This window comes from Phocoena sinus, chromosome 12 (genome assembly GCF_008692025.1).
Source record: "Phocoena sinus isolate mPhoSin1 chromosome 12, mPhoSin1.pri, whole genome shotgun sequence".
In the NCBI taxonomy this organism is placed as follows: Eukaryota; Metazoa; Chordata; class Mammalia; order Artiodactyla; family Phocoenidae; genus Phocoena; species Phocoena sinus.
In genome coordinates this window covers 46233435-46257106 of record NC_045774.1, presented here as the reverse complement: position 1 = coordinate 46257106, position 23672 = coordinate 46233435, and the positions used below count along the sequence as shown (strand labels likewise).

Here is a 23672-nt window from a genome sequence, read left to right as displayed (position 1 = left end):
TCCCACTAGCTATCTATTTTACGTTTGGTAGTGTATATATGTCCATGCCACTCTCTCACTTCGTCCCAGCTTACCCTTCCCCCTCCCTCTGTCTTCAAGTCCATTCTCTACATCTGTGTCTTTATTCCTGTTCTGCCCCTAGGTTCTTCAGAACTTTTTGTTGTTGTTGTTAGATTCCATATATATGTGTTAGCATACTGTATTTATTTTTCCCTTTTTGACTTACTTCACTCTGTATGACAGACTCTAGGTCCATCCACCTCACTACAAATAACTCAGTTTCGTTTCCTTTTATGGCTGAGTTATATTCCCTTCTATATATGTGCCACATCTTCTTTATCCATTCATCTGTCAACAGACACTTAGGTTGATTCCACGTCCTGGCTATTGTAAATAGTGCTGCAATGAACATTGTGGTACGTGAATCTTTCTGAATTATGGTTTGCTCAGGGTATATGCCCACTAGTGGGATTACTGGGTCATATGGTAGTTCTATTTCTAGTTTTTTAAGGAACCTCCATACTGTTCTCCATAGTGGCTGTGGAGAACAATCAATCAACTGTTTACTTTTTCCATGAAACTTCACAGGTTTGGTTCAGTGTTGCATGGTGCAGGTGAGAAGTAGCAACTGGGCAATTTGCAATCGTAAATCTGTGATCATCACTCTCTGCTGGGCTCTCCAAGCTGGCTGTCAGGGAACCTACCAGGATTCCTTAGCCATGATCATTTCCCATGCTGCTTTAATCTCACTTCCCTCCCCTCAAATCTCCGATAGCTACACTTTACCTTGCACTTCCATCCCATAACCTTTCCCCCTACTCCACGGAGAAAGAGAAGTCATCATAAGAGAGCTTCTCAACTTCTATCTAACCTATCAAATCTACCCTTGTTTTCAACTCTCCGTTTCTCTTCTACTACTGGAAAAATAGCACTATCCATCATTGCATATAAAGCTAAACCCTCGACAAGTACGATGAAATCCATCCTAGTGTTCTGTGGGACGCTGATCTGTAATTAATCTCTCTCGTTTATTAAACCTTCTCATCAGTATTTAAACAGGCTCAAGTCTTATGGTGGGAAAGGGGGAAATCTTCTTCTTTCCAAGACCTCTTTAATCCAATGCCCTATTGCATTTCTACTCTTCGCAGTCAAACTTCCTGAAAAACTTGACAGTACTCACTTTGTTCCCTCACTTCCCACTTCCCCCTTAATTCACTGCAATCTAGTTTTCTCTGCCATGAATTGCTCTACCAGAATAGCTCTCACCAAAGTCTACGTATGAATAAATTCAGTGTACATTTTCAGTTGTTTTATCACTTGCCTTTCTTCAGCATTTGACACCATAGATTACTTTTTAAAAATAGTCTTCCTGTGGCTTCTACGGCTCTTCACTCTAGTGATTTAGTATAGACCTTTCTGATTCCTCCTTTGCAGTCTCCTTTACAAGTTTCTCTTCTTATCCCTATTCCTTAGAGAGTAAATATCAGCCTTTTTCACTATGCACATTTTCTCTGGGCTATCTTATTTACTCCCAAGATTCTAAAGTCCCCCTAAATCTTTCATCTCAATCTCTTCTATGAGCTTCAGACCTATATCTCCAACTACTTCCTGGATGTCTCCAAATGGATATCCATGAGAAACCCAAATGCAACATAGGCCCCAAACTGAAGTCATTCCCCTCATCCCCCAAGTGGCTTCCCTCTGCAGGTTTCCTGTCTCAGTAAAGGCTGTCATCACCCAGCTAGCCACTCAAACCTGAACTCAAGTTCAAGTCTCTCTCCATCTTTCTCTCTCTCTCTCTCTCTCTCTCTCACACACACACACACACACACACACACACACACACACACACTTAGTCTACCACAAGTTGTACAGAATCTGATGCTGATTACCACAACCATCCTATCACCCAGTTCATTTTATCTTTTCAACCATTTCAGTGACTGCAACTGTTCAAAATCATGTAATCTTTATGGATCATTAGTGTAACTAAAATGATCACCTGTGGGGAGGTTTAAAGTTCTGGTTCTTTTTATAGAAGATCGGGGGGAAAATCTAGCAAAGGTTTCTCAGTTTCTTCCTCTCGTCTCTTTAATGATAGTGTTGGTAAGATGATACCCCCAATTTTCTCACAATTTTTTGCAGATACACATCATTAATGTTTGATCATGCTGACAAAACTGGGAGAAACACGTTTTCTTTCTGCAAACACAGTATTTCTACAGCCTGGGGAAATACAGGTTATTGCTGCTTGGCTGGCTGGCTGCATCAACTAGATATCTCTAACAGGCTGAACTAAAACAACCGAATCAATGTTCCAAATATCTGCTGGAATTAAGAGCAATAGTGAGAATGCCACAAGGAAATCTGGCTACTTGCCTGTTAACTACAAATCAACAACAGATCACCTGTGTGAGGCAAACTTCACAAGTGGTATTAAGCTTGTTTTTCATGGTCACACCTACCTCTTCCTCAGTCTCTGCAGAAAGAGGTCCACACGCGGACTTGAAGTTAAAAGCCATCTTTCCTCTTGGTTAACATGCCTTTGTGGATGATATCAATTATTTCCTACATTCGGGAAAGACAATAAAGACAAAAATTAGTAAGACACCATGGTATAGATGCACAACTACATCTATACCTTGTAATGGGTGAGAAACACCCATTACATAGATAGGAACTCCTGTTTGAGACATAAGTTCATATATTTTAATAGTTTTTAGTACAATTTACATTAGGAAATGGCACCAGCTTAGCCAAAAACCCAAGTGTAATCCTCAATTTTTCTCTTTCCTTCACCTTCCACCTCAGCAAAACTTGACAGCTCACCTCCAAGCTAAGCTCTAAATCTATCCAATTCTTCCCCTCCCCCTAGCTGCACCCATCATTCAAGCCACCACCCTTTCTCACTGGGTCCATTACAACAGCCCCTGACGGTCTGTGTCCACTTTGACTTCCACTAGAATCTCTTTTCCATACAATCATCAAGTTGATCTTTCTAAAATGTAATTCAGATCATATCATTCTTGTGCATAAAAGCTTTCAGAGAATTTTCTTTGCCCATAGAGAAAAATACACACCTGACATCCTAAGAGGCCTTCTGTGAGCTGGCCCCTACCTAACCTGAGCTCCCTCTCTGATCTCACCTACTACTCTCCCCATCTCTCTGTGACCCAGCCATGCTTTCCTGTTCCTGAGACCTACCACTTGCTGTTCCCTCTGACTGGGACCCTTTGTTTCCAGATGCTTCATGGCTGTCTCCTTGTCTTCAGCTCTCAGACTCGCTATCACAGGGGCCTCCTCTGGCCACCCCATCTAAATTAACCACCTTCACTATCCATCACATCAAATGTTTCATTGTCGTTATAATACATTCAAAGGTCTGAAACAATCTTGTTCATTTATTCTTTTTGTTTGTTTTCCCATTAGAATGTAATTTCATAAGTGCAGAAACTTTTCTTATATTTCTCATGTTGAATTCCCAGTGGCTAGAACAGGGATTGGCAAACTTTTTCTGTAAAGGACCAGACAGTAAGTGTTTTAGACTTTGTAGGACATGCAGTCTTTGTTGCAACTACCCCAGCTCTGGTTTGTTAGCATAAAAGCAGCTGTAGACCATAGCTAATGGGAATGTGTCTGTGTTCCATTAAAACTTTATTTCTGAACACTGAAATCTGAATTTCATATAATTTTAACGTTCCACAAAATGTTATTCTTCTTTTGATTTTTAAAATTATTTAAAAACGTGAGGGACTTCCCTGGCGGTCCAGGGGTTAAGACTCCATGCTCCCAATGCAGGGGGCATGGGTTCAATCCCTGGCTGGGGAACTGAGATCCCACATGCCACCACGGCTTGGCCTAAAACTATTTAAAACAAACAAACAACAACAACAACAAAATGTGGAAACGATTCTTAGCTCATGGGCTGTGCAAAAACAGGCAGCTGGCCAGATTTGGCCTGCAGGCCATAGTTTGACCGTCCCTGATCCGGAATGGCTGTTGTTACACATAGGAGGCTTGCAAAAAATATTAACTGTTTAATGAATAAATGAACAAGGAAATGCATTTTCCTTGTAAACATTAATAGACTTGCCATGGACCAGGAGTTAATATGATAACCCATTCTACTGCTTCAACCCTCAAGATGGATTTTCTCTGCTTGGTTGTTTTGATATTTGTTTACGGGAATCAGAATCGGCGTACGATGTGAAGTTCTTATAAGAACAGCTTGGACCTTTTGATTACTTGGGGTATAAAAGACCAACTAAATTGGGTTGGGATCTGCATTCAAGATCAAAACGTACACATTTCACTTCAAAAAGCTTAAACCCTATGATGGAAAAAAAAAGGTATTGCTCTTAATATATATACGATGAGTGAAATAAGAGTCATGAGTGAAATAAGAAAACCCTCAAAGATAATTTTAGAAAGATTATTTTTACCTGTTCCTTTAACTCCCTACTTTATATCTTGGGGAAGGTTTCCTAAAGAAAGTAATATTTGAGGAGTTTTAAATTATGGCTTGGACATGGGTCACGTTTACTCTCATTAGGATTGTTTTCTTGTCTATGACCATGTTTCTTGAAATGCTTCCCTTTTAATTATACCCACTCAGCCCAAAAGTTCAAATAAATAAAAGAGATTATACTTCTGTTTCTAAGTTAAGATTAGAACAAACATTAAGTTGAAACAATAAAAGGGAAATAACAATAAAGGTAAAAATCTTTAAGAAGTTAAAATGACAAATAAAGGATTAATGTTAAGATATTAATCATTCTCAAAAAAATGATTTCCCCAATAAATCAGATTAAATCCCTCATCAGAGGGAAAACACATACTGTCTTAAGGAAAGGTTTCAACACCTTCAACAGCTCCTGGCAGCAGAAACTGGGCAGGAACGTTTGGAATGACAGCATGAGTTTGCACAAGCGATCAACTGATAGCTCTAAAGAATATTGAGGTTCTGTTGGAAGTAACGGTTAAACTGGGGACTGTAACTTACTTTAGAGTAGCCCATTACTGTCTGCTTCTAAATTGTCACGTGTAAAAGTGAATCACAAAGTGGAGAAATTTTGAGAGATTTCTTGGGCTGTCTCTAAGATGTATTTCATAAGTCTCAATCTCATTCTGATTAATAAAGAAAGTGCACAATGTGGGGTGGAGTGCTTATTCTTCTGGAAACTCCAACAGACTATACTAACATTTATAGCCTTTATAAGGAAAGAAGAAGGAAGGAAGAAAGGAAGGGCAGAAGGAAAGATGGGAAGGTGGGTGGAAATGTCCTTTTCTTTGCAAGCACTTTCAATCTGGAAAGTGATATGACGCTTTCTCAATCAACAGTCCTCATCTGGGTGTACTTTTCTAAGCTCATGCTTGAACTACTGAGAGCATCCTCAAGGTTTGCTCACCTTTCATTGAGACTGGAACGTGAGGTATCTGTATGAAAGCCAAGTTCTGAGTAAACCTGAGACGATTTACGGTTTCAGGTGGGAATCAGGTGCTACTCAAGACTAAACCAACCAACTAAACTTGGCAATTTTGCCTGGACTAAACATTTAATGTTACACAAATTATGAGGCATATCAGGAGTGGTGGGAGCTCCATTGCTAGAAAGTGAATTCAACAAGCACACAGCTTAGCTTTGTATACTTCCCACCTGGAACCCAGCCCCATGGCTAACACATAATGGATACTCAATAAATGTCTGTGTGCCATGTGGAAATATACCTAACTATAAGGTTGGTACTTTCAGGCTTCTAGAGTTAAAAGCTGACAGTCCCACCTGAATAGCCAAAGTAATCTTGAGAAAGGAACAAAGCTGGAAGCATCACACGCCCTGATTTCAAACTATATTACAAAGCTACAGTAATCAAACCAGCATGGTACTTGCATAAAAACAAACACATAGATCAGTGGAACAGAATACAGAGCCCAGAAATAAACCCACGTATATATGGTCAATTAATTTATGACAAAGGAGCCAAGAATATACAATGGGGAAAGGACAGTGTCTTCAATAAATGGTGTTGGGAAAACTGGACAGCTACATGCAAAAGAATGAAACTAGACCACTATCTTACACCATACACAAAAATTTACTCAAATGGATTAAAGATTTGTATGTAAGACCTGAAACCATAAAACTCTTAGAAGAAAACTTAGATGGTGAGCTCCTTGACATCAGTCTTGGCAATGGTTTTTTGGATTTGACACCAAAAGCAAAGGTAACAAAATCAAAAATAAACAAGTTGGACTACATCAAACTAAAAATCTTCTGCACACTAAAAGAAACCATCAACAAAATGAAAAGGCAACCTACTGAATGGGGGAAAGTATTTCCAGATCATATCTCTGGTAAGGGGATTAATATCCAAAATATATAAAGAACTCATACACACTAATATGTATAAAATAGATAACTAATAAGAACTTGCTGTATAAAAAATAAAATTAAAATATTCAAAATAAACTAATTTTTAAAAAAATACTCATACAAGTTAATAGCAAAGAAATAATCAGATTAAAAAATGGGCAGAGGATCTGAATAGTCATTTTTTCCAGTGAAGACATACAGATGGGCAACAGTCACATGAAAAGATCATCAACATTACTAATCACCAGGGAAATGTAAATCAAAATCTTAATGAGATATTACCTCACTATTTGGCTATTATCAAAAAGACAAGAAATAACCAAGAGTTGATAAGGATGTGGAGAAAAGAGAACCCATGTGCATTATTGGTGGGAATGTAAACTGGTGCAACCACTACAGAAAACAGTATAGAGGTTCCTCAAAATTTTTTAAATAGAAATACCATATGATCCAGCAACTCCACTTCTGGGTACTTATCTGAAGAAAATGAAAAACACTAATTCAAAAAGATATATTGCCCCCCACACCCTGCCATGTTCTTTGCAGCATTGTTTACAATAGCCAAGATATGGAAATAACCTACATATTCCTTAATGTATGAATGGATAAAGAAGATGTGGCATATATATAAAATGGAATATTATTTGGCCATAAAAAAGAATGAAATCTTGCAATTTTCAGCAACAGGGATGGACCTCGAGGGCATTATGTTAAGTGAAATAAGTCAGACAGAGAAAGACAAATACCACATGATCTCCCTTATGTGTGAAATCTAAAAAATAAAATAAAAACCAAGCTCATAGATACGGAGAACAGATTGGTGGTTGCAAGAGGCTGGGGGTAGGTGCTGGAAAAAAATGGGTGAATTGGTTTGTTTGGTTTTAGTTTAAATAAGTTGAATAATTTAAAATAATAACATAAAAATAAAGACCTATCTACAAAAATTTAATTAATTAAATTTTAAAGGTCATGGGGGTGTAATGTACAGCATGGTGACTACAGTTAATAATGCTATAATGCATATTTAAAGTTGCTAGGAGAATAAATCTTAAAAGCTTCCATCACAAGAAAAAAAGTTCTGTACATATGTATGGTGATGGATGTTAACTAGACTTACTATGAAGATCACTTCGTGATATGTATTATACAAATATCAAATCATTATGTTGTACACCTGGAACTAATACAATGTTGTGTATCAATTATATCTCAATTTAAAAAAAAATTGACAATCTCTTCTTCAACCCATCCTCGTCCAAATGTATCCATTAGGTGATATTTTACTCATATTAGGAGAAACTGCACGTATGAAACTCTGCATTGTGTATGCGTGTGTGTGTTTAGGTGTGTGTTTCCTTCACTGCACAACTGTTATTGCTAGATACAAACTGAGGGAGACAGAGCTAGCTGAGAGTTTCTGAGATTAAGACTAAAAGGCCTATAGTGGTGGACATAGGAAGCAGGCTTGGCCTTACTAAAATTAAGTATCTGTCTCCCAACAGAGGTGTGTGCCTGTCAGTTCAAGATGTTATGAGACAGTAGAGAAAATTATTGTGCTTTCACTGCCTGATGTTCCAAAAAAAAGGAAGACCTGATAAAACTGAAGCTATCTCTATATCAACTACTTGTAGCCATTAGCTCACTAGTGGAAGCATAGAAGGTAATGAAGATGATGTAAAGGTCTGAAACAAGAAAGGAAGTTCGAGTGGAGGTTAAGAACTTCTTTGAGTCCTTGCAGAGAATGGTTATCAGGGATTTGCAGAGGGAACACTTCCTTGATAAGAAAGTGCTTAAGAGCAATCCTAGTCAATTAGAATCTGTTTTCCTAAGACTAGAAGTTGACATTTTGATTGCAGTATAATTAAAATTATCTATAACACTTTGCAAATTGAATACAGAAAAACACTAAACACAAAACTAAGTGATTTGGAGAGAGAAGGAAGGAAACAGGGAAAAACAGACCAGAGAAAGTAGAGCTCTTCAACCCCTTAATTTACAAATGAGGAAATTGAGTCTAAGTTTAAATGACACAGAAGTTTACTCAGCAAATTAGTCTCTGGGGATCAGACTGGCTGCTAATGAAAGGAAATTCCAACCAAGGTGATATGAGGTCTAGCAGAGGTATTTTGAGCAGGCAGAAAGTCCAATGTCCTTCATTTATTTATTTTTCATAAATTTATTTTTTTAATTTTTGGCTGCATTGGGTCTTCGTTGCTGTGCACGGGCTTTCTGTAGTTGCGGCAAGTGGGGGCTACTCTTTGTTGCTGTGCACGGGCTTCTCATTGTGCTGGCTTCTCTTGTTGCAGAGCACGGGCTCTAGGCGCGTGGGCTTCAGTAGTTGTGGCTCACAAGATCTAGAGCGCAGGCTCAGTAGTTGTGGCACAAGGGCTTAGTTGCTCCACGGCATCTGGGATCTTCCCAGAACAGGGCTCAAACCCATGTCCCCTGCATTGGCAGGCAGATTCTTAACCACTGCACCACCAGAGAAGTCCCAGTCCAATGTCTTTCAAAGCAAACCCTATTTATATACAGAGTGAAGTAGTTTTGAGAGATACACACTATGTAAATATATCTTAAAATTCTAAAGCCAACCTTAAATGCCATTATGAACACAACATAGAGAGGGATAGCCCCACTCAAGGCATTCTTTAGGTTTACTCAGGTTATTTGTGCCATGTAAACAAACTGCCTTGGCAAAAATTAGGCAATTATCTGAAAAATAGACATATTATTTGTATAGTTCAAAAGGAAGTTGACCCAAACTACACAAATATAGTAATTACCTCCATTTTCTACTTCGCAGCCATGTATTATTTTAAAATCCCTGGAATGGTATGTGCTATTACTTTGATGACTTCACACACACACACACACACACACACACACACACACACACAAAGACACAGTGAAGAAAAATCTGTCTCCACCAGAGGAAGGAAAAAGAAATGCCTGTTTCCATAGTTAACCCATGAAGGAAGTCTCCATTTCCATTAGGACCTTCTTGTTTGCTGTTTCCCAGAATGACCAGCTTCCAAAGTACTATTTACTGACACAAGATGCTCCTCCCAATAAAATGAAGGTAAATTTAAAGTTTGAAGTGGGCACAAGGGGAGGGAGGTAGAGAAGGAGAGGTGTTCCGCTGTTGAGGTTATTGTAATTATGGTGGTGAGCTAAAACACCTTCCTGTGTGTGATTATCAACTCAAGTGTGGCTTGTTTTGAGAAGTAATTAAGATACTACTTACTTAGGCTCAGTGAAGTTTGTGTGACTCTCTTGGTCCTTTGAGTAAACAGATCTTTCTCTCTGTCTTTTCCAAATGAAAAAACAATTGCACTTATACAATTTATCTTGTCTCCCAACAAAGTCTTTGAATCTAATTCCTTGTCTAAAATGTGGTGAACTAACTACAAGGAAGGAAAAAAACTTCACACTGACTGAACTTAGTTTGGGCTGTGTTGGGCTGCACCCTGTACTGGCCCAGCTTCAAGACCAAAGTTAGAGCCCAGAGTCAGCGACAGAGACATCAATGGTTTTTAGTGGGTGGGCGAGCTTACACGTCTGAAGCAAGGTCCCCGAGCAACATCCCACCATGCGCCGCTGACGATGGACAGGATGTGACTGCACTCTTCACTCCGAGAGGGAGGGGGGAGGTTACCATTTATAGGGGGAACTGACGTCAGGTTGGCTCATGGGTTACCAGGGAAACTAGCAGGGGGCAGGCCCCTCACCGCCCCTTTGAAAAGCTATCAGGTGGAGATGTTCTATCTAAATGTTAGAACAATCACCAGCTGGGTTGGGGGCAAGTATATAGGAAGGTCAGTCATGTGAGTAGAGGGTAGGTGAAGCAGGCGCTGGTCCAGCGAGGGATGTACAGAGAGCAAGAGAACAGACATCTAGGGTGGCCTGACCATACAGACTGTTACATTTTTGCTTAATCTAACTAGATCTCTTAAGAAGGGGGAATGCTATGACTCTTTGATATTTAATTTAAACTGATTTCTCTAAAGAATTTGAGTCTTTTTTCCAACTCAGCCATGCTTATACACACCAATTGTCAACTTACTAAGGTCACAAATGCCTCTCCAGGAAAGCCATACACTCTCCATTCCCATGTGGGGGATGGAGAGTATCAGAATCTCCAAGAGGAAATCTGTAATTATTATTAGCAGTAACCATTGTGTTGAGTATCTCCTCTGTGTAGATTTCCAGGGTAAATATGTAAGAACTTAAAGAGATACACAACTATAAAATGTGTCCTATTTCTCAATTTAATTGGGAAACAAGGCTTGTGCACAAAAAAAGATAAAAGCAGAACTAACACAATGCAAGGGGGCCAAACTCAAAGAAAGCACTACAGGCCATAAAATTTACGGGTGTTTACTAAGCAAAACATGAGAAGTTCCCAAGGGCTGAAGAGGTGACTGTTTCCTTATTTACCTTGATTCAGGGAAGCCCTAAGTAAGGTTTCTCAAAACTCTTTTAAACATGAGTTCCAGCTTCTACAGCATTTACTTCCCATCACTTAAGTGACTCAACTGATTCAGAGAAGCTGGGGTCAAGAGGGGAGGAGTGAATTTCAAAGTAGGGTAAAGATAGGAAGCAGTTTCCCTTTGTTTATGAATGACATCTCAAACGTACAGGATTATTTTTCGAAGGGTTTCTCTTCAGTCTGCCTTGGGCAAAAAGGCAGCTGGCTTGATGTTGCTTCTTTTCTCCCACTGTCATTTTCAGCATATGCTGTAGATGGATCCTCTCTAAGAATGTGTGAAAGTCACACCAGCTGGGGTCCCGCTAGGAACTAATAGATGAGTATCTGTCGTCCAGCAGGTCCCAAGTATGGCCAGACTCAGGAGAGTGAAAGAAAGTTTCCTTAAAAGAAAGCATGTGGGGCTTCCCTGGTGGTGCAGTGGTTGAGAGTCCGCCTGCCGATGCAGGGGACACGGGTTCGTGCCCCAGTCCAGGAAGATCCCACATGCCGCGGAGCGGCTGGGCCCGTGAGCCATGGCCGCTAGGCCTGCGCATCCGGAGCCTGTGCTCCGCAATGGGAGAGGCCCACGTACCGCAAAAAAAAAAAAAAAAAAAAAGCATGTGAAAACACCCCAAACCAACAAGCACTTGATGGGGCACTCAGAAACATTTCCTAAACTTTCCTCACTCAAGTCGTATCTACAATACATGAGACAATGGGTCTATATGAAAAATTAAAAGAACTATGTTTCAATCATCTAGTGTTTACAGATATCTGGATGACTGAAGTTTTCAGTTTTCACCCAAATATGAGATTGCAGTTTATAATATTTACCCAACTATTCACTAAATTTGACAATCTGAGGGTCTGGAGTCAATTTAACAGTGACAATTATTCATTTGAAAGAGTACACAGGTGCCACATAATCATACTGTAGATTAAGACATCATTTTCCAAAAAAAAAATGGAATATAATTTATAGAGAACTCTGACAAGAAGGTGGTACGATTAAGTGGGAAGACACATTGTGAGGACTCATCGTTGAGATTAAAGAGTGAAATGGAGATTAAAAAAAATATTCTTCCTCCTGTCAAGGACTGTTTGTTAGATCAATCTAATTGATTTCAAACTACACATTCTAAACAAATTTAAGTTCTAAGCGTAACATTACTGAGTGCCAACCCCATCCCCGACTAGCTGTGTCATTCAACCTCCTTTGCTTTTTTTCTCATTTGCAGAATGTAAAAAATAGTACCATACTTGCTCTGACTACCTTAGAAGATTACTCTGGGGATTGAATTATTAAAAGAGCAGAAAAGTGCTTCGAAAAACTTTAAAAGCACTTTGCAAATGCTAAAGTTAAAAAATTTTAAATATAGCATAATTAGCCATCTAGCTTTAAAATTAAAAGAGTGTAGTATCATTAAAAAAGTATGGCTTAATTATAACAATATCTTTATTTATACCAAAGAATTAAATAGTAAGAATATTGAATTTTCCACTTTGTACTTACAAAATCTTCTTCATTGATCCAGAGAAGCTAAGGAGGTAAATGTGTTCTCACGTTCATCGTTGCTACTTGTTTTATAATATAGTCACACTCATATGCTATTTCCTTTCTAATTTTCTCATTTCCTCAGACTCTTCAAAATAAAATGACTTTGGTGTATGAAACTATCTTTAGAGAAAGTAAAATTAATATCGGTATTTTCCTTAAAAGTACGAATCAAAATTCTGAGTGAATTCCATGGATGATGTTGATAGTCATCTCAACTTTACCTCCTAAAAAAGTAAATGTACATATTTTCCTTCCCTAATTTTAAAATTGCTTTGTCATGTTAGTTCTTATTCTTGAAATACCAGTAAAACTATAAAGGATACTACTTACAATTATTCAGTTTTTTTTTTCTTTTAATGCCCCAGCCACTGGGCTGAGCCCTTTACCTGTTCATCATTTTATTTTATACTAACCTCATGTATATATCCTTACTGTACAGTGAGAAAAATGAGGCCAGAGAGGTTAAGCAACTTGCCCAGTGTCACACAGCTAGAACTAGAATGGGGTAGATCCCAAGTATATGGTGAATCCATCACACAATACTACTTCTCACTCTCTCAATCTTTCCATCTCAAGGCAGGTAAATTTTTCTTCATTCAATCAAGGTCATCAATCTTGGTTACAGGTAGTTGTACTTCTTCCTTAATCAGCTTTGTTCAGTGAGTCACAATGTTTAAGTACTTTCGAAATAAGCCCAAAAGTCACTTTTACCATCACAGCTGGCTGATTTCTCTTCCAACAGAGCCCTGGGGTTCTCTGAGCTGCTACCGAAATGAGGGATCATCATTTCTCAAATCAGAGTTTTAAACTAAATTAGTGGATAGAATTTTCTCAAGTCTCCATTTCCTTCAAATTTGGGTACCCGTTACTGTTTGTCTGGCTACAAGTGCTAGCAAATGACAACATGGATTAACGAGGTGCATGTTAACATTAACAAAAAAAAAATTAGGGAACCGTCCGTCCTGCTTAGCTCAACAGCTCGCGGTTATTCTGTGGGCCTGGGAGTTCACAGTTGTGATTAGGGTTAGGGTTAGGGTCTAGCTACAGACGTGAGATTCCACTGGCATGTGCCTCATGCTTCTGCTTCTCTTCCTCCTGAGAACCTTGCTCCTGAGCTCTAAGAATACTCTGCTACCATAGCGGTATCAAGATTCTAGTGTAGAGTTACAGTCTTTTGAAATGTTTGACACTGAAACAGAACACAGAAGACATCATCTCAGCAGTTAGATACCCCTTGTTTTTTTTTCTGTACTCCCTGTTTGCAAATCCAAGCATCAGTCCTATATTAAATCTGAAGGATCACTATATCAATGATCAATTTGAAAGATCTAATAATAAAAAGAGGATTTATCTGAAGTCTACCTGCATGTTTTTGAGGCCACTTCCTCCATCCACCAACATTCAAAAGATACAGGCGGTATTCAGTCCTTGAGTTACTAACAGCTTCTCTGTGCTGATGAAAACCGGTTTCATGTCCCACCTTTAACTGTAGAACCAGTTAAAACTAAGCTCAGTGTCCAAAGATGATACCAAAGTAAGACCGAGTATTTCTTCAAAGCGTCCAGTATTCCCCATAGTAAATACTGATATAGAGATACTTTCATAAGCTTTCCCCCAGATGGTTACTTTCCAAGGAACTTTGAGAGCAGAGGACAAAACAAATATGTCTTCTGTTAGTAAAGCCCGGTCCAAGTTTGAAGCTGAAAACTTTTAATTAACATAATAAAATTCTGCAAATACTACCAAGATTGAAAACTGAATCTATATACTTTTGGTTAAATGGCTTTATACCTAGTTTTTGTTCTATTCTGTTTTGTTTCCCATAAAGGCCAGGTCCTTATGGGTAACATGGAAACCAGTGAAGAATGAAAACATATAGAAGTTGTTGGTTGAATGGATGGAAATTATTCTACCATGAGATAAGAATGGGCATTTAGGGAAACCCCAACCAAAATTAACAGAAGACCCCTGAAAGCAGAGGGGCTAAGTATGAGGGACTAGTCAGAAAAGATAAAAGTAGCCTCTAAATGGTGAAATGAGTATCAGTTGTGGAGGACAGTCCTCCACTCGGTTCTGCCAGGAACAGTTCCTATTTACCCTTGTCACCGTTCATCTTAAACTTGACAGAGTTGTATACCTTGGTGTTACTCAGGAGGTAATAAGCTTCATTTTACCAAGATTTTCAACAGCATGCAAGTGTAGTTCTTGCACTCTTCAATCCTCTTGGGACTAACTTGAGCTACGCAAGGCTTAGCAGCAGGAAGCATGTAAAAATTTCATCCCAAATCTTTGACAGCTTCAGAAGCTGGTGTTTTTGCTTTAGGATGTCCAAAACAATTCTGGAACTTTATAATTGAAGAAGCTAACTCTAAGACTTTGACATATTTTGAAAAGTGAAAAAGTCCGATTTTTCTTCTTGCCTGCTTCCTCCAGATCAGGACAGAAAGTCTTTATATAAAACCAGCAAACTTGGTCTTCATAGGATTTCCACAGGCAGTGGGAGACCCACTTGTCCACAAAGCTGAGAGCCTCCAAGAGTAGGTGTGCAAGCCAGCAGTCCTCATATCCACAGACTCGGTCCTTCCCCAGAAGGCAAGTAAACACGCAGGGGGGTAGAGCTGCAATTCCCATGAGGCGAGGCCACTGGTTAGAGTTTCCAGAAGCCGCCAGCAGCTCCCCACCACTTCCCTGCTCTGCCGTCCTTCAGCCCCAGGGGAAAAGTGAAAAGGGCTCTGCTTACCAGTCAAACCACACAGACAAATACCAACTGCTCACAGGGCAGTCCAGCCCCACCTGCAAGAGAACAGCTGGTCCCTTAAAGAGCAGAACACCAAGAAACTAATAATACAGGCAGGCCCCAGCTAGAAAGTTGTTTGTTTGAATTTCCCTGTGGGGAGGGACAGTGGTTATTACACTGCTATACAATAATACTGAGAATGGCCAGCTAATATTTATTAAGCACTTTCTATAAGTCAGACACTTTTCAGAGCAGCTTTACATATTATAATTCATTTAATCTTCATAACAATCCTATGAGGTGAAGAAGTCTTTTTGTCCCCATTTAATACAAGAGGAAACAGACCCAGCATGTCCAGAAGCTGCTTGGCACGTGACAGTCTTGAGATAAATATTTGCTAATTGAAGCTAAAAAAGTAAGAGATCACCACTCCATATAAATAATGTCATAAATAGGAGGATAAATTCCAAGACCAGCAGACAAAATCTATTCAACCCATTTGCATCTTTTTATTATGAATTTAACACCATTTCATTTAAACCTAATAATCATTATAACATTGTTTGTATAGGGAAATTCTTTCCAAATTCCAGCTTGTGGCACTCTTCAACACTTTTCTTATTGAGCAGCTACTTTCTGAAGGAATATTAGTGCCAAGGAAAGATATAAAGCTGAGCCAGGAGCATACCTACCATTTAGAAATTTCTACCCCGCCCCGCCCCCAGGAACAGAGCGGGTACTTTCTAGAGGGACTGCCTGGCTGGGGCTGGAAAGGCGATAAATCTTTTTGGACACAATGCCCATTCTCTCAGCACCTCAGATGCTCGCATACCCTTCCAACAGAGCCCTGGGGTTCTCTGAGCTGCTACCGAAATGAGGGATCATCATTTCTCAAATCAGAGTTTTAAACTAAATTAGTGGATAGAATTTTCTCAAGTCTCCATTTCCTTCAAATTTGGGTACCTGTTACTGTTTGTCTGGCTACAAGTGCTAGCAAATGACAACATGGATTAACGAGGTGCATGTTAACATTAACAAAAAAAATTAGGGAACCGTCCGTCCTGCTTAGCTCAACAGCTCGCGGTTATTCTGTGGGCCTGGGAGTTCACAGTTGTGATTTTACAGTACATATACAGATTTAAGTAGTTATGTTTTCGGCTCTTAAGATCAATTCTAGTTTCTGTAGTGACATAAAAGGGATCAGCATTCCATGTGTTCCTCAGTGGCATCCACCACCTAAACGGGTTTGAGGATTCCCGAACTCTACATCCCTTGGTTGGATCACCCCATGACTCCACCCCACCTTCGTATACCAGAGTTTTCCCACCCTAAACTGTGAGCTCTGTGAGGTTGGGACCATCTCTTGTTTATCTTTGTACCTCCAGGGGCACCAAGAGTTAGGGATTAATAGTCATAGTAAATGTACAATAAGTTTTACTGAAGTTAAATTAATCCCTGTGTAGGTGAGCAATCAAGGTGCTAAACTTGGCTTCCCCTCCCATCCTCTCCATCTACAGAAGGCTGCCCAAGTCACAGATTTGAACACGGCCTGCTTGAGAGCTACTTCTTAATGTTAATAACAACAAAATGTTAAAACAAAGACTACCACTGGGCTTCAACATCTAACTTTGGGTTAACTCAGTTCAGTTCCTATTTATTAGTTTTTCTAAACATACATGTACACTCATTAGGTAAATCTGTTAAACTTCAACCAAGACCCAACAACCAACAAAAGTTTCTAAGTAAACCAACATCCTTCTCTGCTAAATACTTAGGTAAAATATCAACTGAAAATAAGTAAAACTGGAAGTTTTATTCTAATATTCTAGTAACCCGTTTTCAGTGTATCATTTTACAGTCAATGCAAATTCAACCTAATATTCTATCACTATCCAGCTGACAGAAATGTGCTGCAAAAATCTTTAATCACCAAGAAAGCTTGATTATATATCCACTACCCACTAATTTTAAAAAATCAATTTTAAGCATTTTAGAAAGATTTTCAACAAAAGTTGGAAACAGGATCTTTTTCTTTCAGTTAAGCCTCTGTCAATCAAAAACAAAGAAGAAGTAAATAACAAGAATCCCCCAATTCCTTGAAAATTCTGCTTCACTGAGGTTTTATTGCATATGGAAATTTTTGTAGTAAGAAATAAATAATGAAATAATTATACTCTTGGCAAAAGATCTGCTGGGAAATTCCTTTTAAATGGCAATTTCTCTGCTGAATTTAAAATGTAATTTCTTTTTTTTTTTTTTTTAAACCCCACATTTGTTTATCTATTTATTTTTGGCTGTGTTGGGTCTTCGTTTCTGTGCGAGGGCTTTTCTCCAGTTGCGGCGATCGGAGGCCACTCTTCATAGTGGTGCGTGGGCCTCTCACTATCGCGGCCTCTCTTGTTGTGGGGCACAGGCTCCAGACGCGCAGGCTCAGTAGTTGTGGCTCACGGGCCTAGTTGCTCCGCAGCATGTGGGATCTTCCCAGACCAGGGCTCGAACCCGTGTCCCCTGCATTGGCGGGCAGATTCTCAACCACTGCGCCACCAGGGAAGCCCCTAAAATGTAATTTGATTTACAAAAGTATGATTTTCAAATTCGGTCAAAATCCATCTGTTGTATGAAGTACACCCAGCTGGTTTACTTCTTGTGTGGGGAGACCCTGCTGTACCCCTTCCAAAGGTACATCTGCAGCCAAAGAATAACTTAGATCCTAGGAAAAATCTGCCTCAATTACATTTTTTTTGGAGAAACAGATAAGATTTTCTTTTTCTCTCTGCATTTGGAATTGGCTACTATCTCATTTTAAAGAGCTTGTTCTCAAAGCAACTATGACACAGGAAGGAGGAAGGGGGAGTGGCACCTGCAAACCAAAACAAACAGGAGTCCTGAGGCTTCCTGCCATACAGGGGACACTGCTTGGTTTCCGTAGCCAGGCTGGCCTGACCAGCTTCAGCTGGCTGCCTGGAGCTTTGGGAGCCACAGACTGTGTTTGTTGATAAGTATACGCATCATTGCTTATCAAACGCGCATCCTTTTTTCAACGTGCAGAATATTCCCGTATGGCATGCAAGTTCTGTGTTGGAAATATCCCCAAACGGATGTGAGCAGGCATTCCCAGGGAGCTGATTCTTTCTTTATTATACCCAATTATCCATTCACAGTCTTGTTGACGTTGCTTGTAACTGACTCCCTGGTGATGATTGTATTGTTATGTTTCTTGACACAATGGATGCAGAGATCCATTGATCTGGTTTAAGACTAAATCCCTGGTTCAAACATGGAACTCAGAATGAGGTTTTCCCTCTCAAACTTTAGCATGCATGAAAATCACCAGGAAAGCTTGTTAAAACCAGATTGCTGGGCTTCCCTGGTGGTGCAGTGGTTGAGAGTCCGCCTGCCGATGCAGGGAACACGGGTTCGTGCCCCGGTCCGCAAAGATTCCCACATGCCGCGGAGCGGCTGGGCCCGTGAGCCATGGCCGCTGAGACTACGCGTCCGGAGCCTGTGCTCTGCAACGGGAGAGGCCACAACAGTGAGAGGCCTGCGTACCGCAAAAAAAAACAAAAAACAAAACCAGATTGCTGGGCCCAACCCCCAGAGCTTCTGATTCAGTTGGTCTGGTTTGGGGTCCAGAAATTTGCATTTCTGACAAGTTCCCAGATGATCCTGCTGCTGCTGCTGGTCTGGAGACCATGCTTTGAGGATCACTATTCTCAACAAATTGGCTATTTTGCTAAGAATATAAACTCACTAGGTGTGCACAGATAAAGCTGGCTTTAATCAGCCTAGCTACCCTTAGACTCAGAAGAGGAGAAAGAGGATGGACTGTTCCCTTCCCAGGAGAGAGCAGAGAATAACAGTTCCCAGCACTCCAGGTTAGAGGCACCGTGCCAGCCTTGTCTGAGAAATTCTGCCAGGAGCTCTAGTGTAAGGAGTACCACATAGGCTGCAGTGTATGTCAGGTCACTCCCAGCCACCTGGACAAGAGAGGTCTGGAGAACTTTTTTCAATGGTTCCTATGAAGAGTAAGGGGCTGGTTTCCCAAGTATAAGTAACAGAACAAGTTTTGTAAATTATATTGTTACAAGTCAATCATAATCTTACATTTCAAACGTTTGCACATAAATCCATTTTTCTGGATCATAACTAAATTACGTTACCTTGCTCATACTTTAAGGCCTATACATTCTAACTAATTTAGGAGACATTCTGTTAATCAAAGGGACAAAGTCTAGTTATCAAATGGCATCTGCATGATAGATCTAAGCCCCAGAAGAGGATGGTCCAGAGGGCCCTTCCCAATACTAAAAGAGAAGATTATCAGCCCCATATACTACTATGTATATAGTATATGTATATAGGTGTGCATTATTACTCATACGCAATCCCGTTTGAGAGCAGATACTCAGCTATCTCCCAGGTCTGAAGAAGTGTTCATTTATCACTATTCAGAGCCATCTAGTCATTTATTAAGCCAGTCCTGAGCTAAGCAACATGCATAGAGCCCTAGTTGCCAGCCCAATCCAGGCCCTCATCAGTTCATTAGGCCTGGATTAATGCAAAGTCCTCTTCATTGATCTTAATGGGTCGAGATAACCCCTACTTTTTAATGTCCATGACTTCATAATATGGCCTCCCTCTGTATGTCTGATGCCGTCTCTCATTACCCACCCACCCACTGCCCAAGAATACTCCACTCCAACGACACAGCAACCATCCCATTCCACTGCCCCAGATTAACATTCCTAAAACAACAATTTTTCATCAAGTCAGTAAGAACCTTACTCAAAAACCTAGTGATCCCTCACTGCCTACAGGGCTAAGCTCAAACTTCTCTCTTTCCACTCAGAGAAAGCTCACTGCTTTACCTGACCCACCTTATTTCAGTCACTCCCAAATCCCACACATGTGCATGCACACATACCATTCCTGGGCCTGAACCTGTAGTGACAATGGTACCGCACTCCCAGTGCCTGCTCACTTTCCTGCAGGACCTACAGAGCACGGCTCAATCTCAGCGTTTTTGGCAGAACAACACATGGGGATTGTTCTACCTACCTGACCTCCTAGAGCAGTTTCCCTAGAGAACGGTCTGCAGAAGAGTACCAGGCCATTACCTGTGCTGATCCACAGTGAGGTAAGTACAGAAATGAAGAGTGAGCGTTTAAAATTATTTGTAACAATTTAACTAAGAAAATGCATGCCTTTAAATCTAATAATAAAAAATAAGGGGGCTTCCCTGGTGGTGCAGTGGTTAAGAATCCGCCTGCCAATGCAGGACTGGTTCGAGCCCTGGTCCTGGAAGATCCCACATGCCGCGGAGCAACTAAGCCCATGTGCCACAACTACTGAGCTTGCACTTGCCCCCACTCACCGCAACTAGAGAAAGCCTGTGTGCAGCAACAATGACTCAATGCAACCAAAAATAAATAAAGTAAATAAATTTATTAAAATAAATAAAATTTTTTAAAAATTAAAAAAAAATTAAAAATAAGGACTTGAATTTTGTATGCCTGTATGAGTTGGGGTTCTCCAGAGAAACAGAACCAATGGGACATATGTCTACATATAGAAAGAGATTTGGTATATGGAATTGGCTCACACAAATATGGAGGCTGGCAAGTCCAAACCTGCAGTGTGGCCCAGGAGGCTCGAGGCACAGGAGAGCTGATGGTGGAGTTCTAGTCTGAAGGCAGCTGCTCGAGAGCTCCCTCTTTCTTGGGGAGGCCAGTCTTTTCTTCCTGTCCCTTCAACTGATTGGATGAGGCCCACCTACATTGCGGAGAGCAATCCGTTTTACTGAAAGTTCACCTAATTAAATGTTAACCTTGTCCAAAAACACCCTCTCAGTTGATATGTAAAATTAACCATCACAGTGCCTTTTTTCTAGTAAGTGATTTTTATTGGCTTTTACAAAAGTATCTGTTGGCAGTAAACTGGGAGGCAGAAACTGCTTCTTCACAAACGGTTAGAGAAAGCGTCTAGGGCAGAGGTTGGTGCACTACAGCCCATAAGCCAAAGCTGAGCTACGGCCTGCTTTTGTTTGGCCAGCAAGCTAAGAATGGCTTTTACGATTTTTAAAGAGTGTACAAAAAAAGGAAAAAGATGCAATAGACACCATATATGGCCCACACAGCCTGAAGTATATCCTATGTGGCTTTTGCTTTTACAGAAAACGTTTGCTGCCCCCTGTTCCAGAGCAGTCTCTCCATACCATCCTACATGCTTCATGTTAATGTAAGCTCTTCTACTGTCGCTTCATTTTCTCTCTGTCTTGCCTCCCTAAATAGGCAATGCACGTTTTGTATGAAGGGAGATATGAAGTCCTTCACACAGAGCAGAGCCTACACTATACAGAGGTCTTAATAAATGCTGATTTAATTGAACCGGCTCAGCTGTCTTCAGTGTTCTCAGAAGCAAGTTTCTCAGAAGTCAGGTCACTCAGACCTACCTCCCATTGTTTACTTTTTTCTTCTCAGTACAAATATAAGTTAGCTCTGCTTTAGAATAACTAGCAGCATTCTTTGATCTCACAGACTATTTACTTGTGTGAAGCTCAATTAAATGCTTGTTTGTATTTGGTGACCAAAACTATTCATAGATGAAAGATTTCTGTGACAGCCCTGTGGTAAGTGGCCTCTAAGATGGCCCCCAACAGTCCTTCCTGCTAGTCAACCCTTATGCAATCACTCCCCTGAGTGCTGGGGACCTAGCGACTTGCTTCTAGCAAATGGAATGTGACAGAAGTAATAGGATGTCACTTTCAATATCCGACTTAGAGAACGAGCTTATGGTCACCAGGGGGAAGGGTGGGGAGGGAGGGATAGTTAGGGAGTGTGGGATGAACATGTCCACACTGCTATATTTAAAATGAATAACCAACAAGGACCTACTGTATAGCACAGGGAACTCTGCTCAATAATCTAAATGGGAAAAGAATTTGAAAAAGAATAGATTCATGTATATGTATAACTGAATCACTTTGCTGTACATCTGAAAGTAACACAACATTGTTAATCAACTATACTCCAATACAAAATAAAAAGTTAAAAAAAAAAGTCACTTCTGTCTTGGGGGCTCTCTCTTCCCCTCTGTAGGATCACTTGCTCTCAGGGAAGCCAGCAGCCCTGTTGAGAGGCCCACTTGAGTGAGTTTGGAAACAGATCTTCTGAGGTCCCTCAACAGCCACAAGAATGAGCTTAGAAGGAGCTTCTTCCCCAGATGAGCCTTGAAAGGATGGCAGCCCTGGCCAATCCTTCAACTGCAGCCTTGCAGAGCACCTGAGCCAGAGTCACCCAACTGAGCCGCTCCTGGGTTCCCAATTCACAGAAATTTTGAGATAATAAATGTTTCTTGTTTTAAACCTGTACATTTTGGGGGGTTGATTTGTTATATATACAGACTATAATTTGTACTTCAGACAAAAGATTATGTATTTTCTGCTAGAATACATAAAAACCCAATTCTAAAGGAACCCACCTGAAAATAATAGCTTTGGGCAGTAGACTCCTTTCTGATAGAATGAATAAATGAGGTTACATGTAGTCTCATATCTGAATGTAATAACCGTAAAGGAGCGTTGGTTTTTTAGGATGGTCTAGATGTGCCTGAAATTTTCTCTTGGTAACTAAAATAATCATTGTGGAAGAAGAACTTTTCTACAGCAAACCTGGGGTTAGGAGAAAACAAGTGCTTAAATAAAGGTTGTTTGGCCCCCGGTGCTCTGTCTAAAAGATAGCCGGGCCACAGAGCTCTCAACGCGGGAGGGAAATAATACCTCCCTGGAGAACAATTTCCCTGAAACTTCACATTGGTCACACACACACCCTACACGGTCATTTTCTCTCACTTATACTCATGCCCACACAAATACACTCACACCCACCATTAAGCCAGGAACAAACCAACTGTGCCCTGAGCATGTCCAGGAAGCCTGGTCCATGTGCGTCCTCCTCTGTCCCCCAACAGGCTCTGGTTAGGAGCTACTTTCCCAGGCAGTAGACCAAATTCTTTGCTATAATCATTGAGAAAAGACTGAATCCAGTCTTGGGGCTCACCACAACTTTATACCCAGAAATATCATCACCAAATAATACTAATGTTTCAGCAGGAAATCTCCTTTTCGTTGAATGCTCTTCCCAGAGAGGGCCAGCTCAGCTGTGCCACTCTCTGAATGCCATGCCTCTGAATCTTCAGATCCTCACTTTGGGGCCTGCTAGGTTGGTTCACCCCAGAAATGAGTCCAGACAACACTGTGCTGGGGCTGGAAGTGAGCTGCCAGGACATGAGCTTTAGAGCCAGACAGAGCTGTGGTGGGGATTAAGTGATATAATGTGTTAAGCGCCAACAGCCAAGGTACCAGACCTGAGAAATGTGTTAGGCCACTAAGGAAATGTCTCCATTCCCTGCAGAGAGTTGGCCCGCTCCTCCCTCATTTCCTTTCCTCCTCCCCTTCCCTTGCCCCTTGTTTTTCCTCGTCCTCCAGTCACCACTACCCTAGTTCCAGTCCTCTTGCTCTTTCCATTCTGTGCTCTAG

General features: G+C 40.5%; 1 long non-coding RNA gene across 1 annotated transcript in view; it reads right to left on the bottom strand.

Moving 5' to 3' along the window:
- The window catches only part of LOC116763790, a 479096-nt gene that overhangs the window by 307667 nt on the left and 147757 nt on the right, over positions 1 to 23672 (bottom strand). The window contains exon 6 of the long non-coding RNA XR_004352621.1: positions 2462 to 2568. This is a non-coding gene — a long non-coding RNA (uncharacterized LOC116763790). The remainder of the gene's footprint in view (positions 1 to 2461; positions 2569 to 23672) is intronic.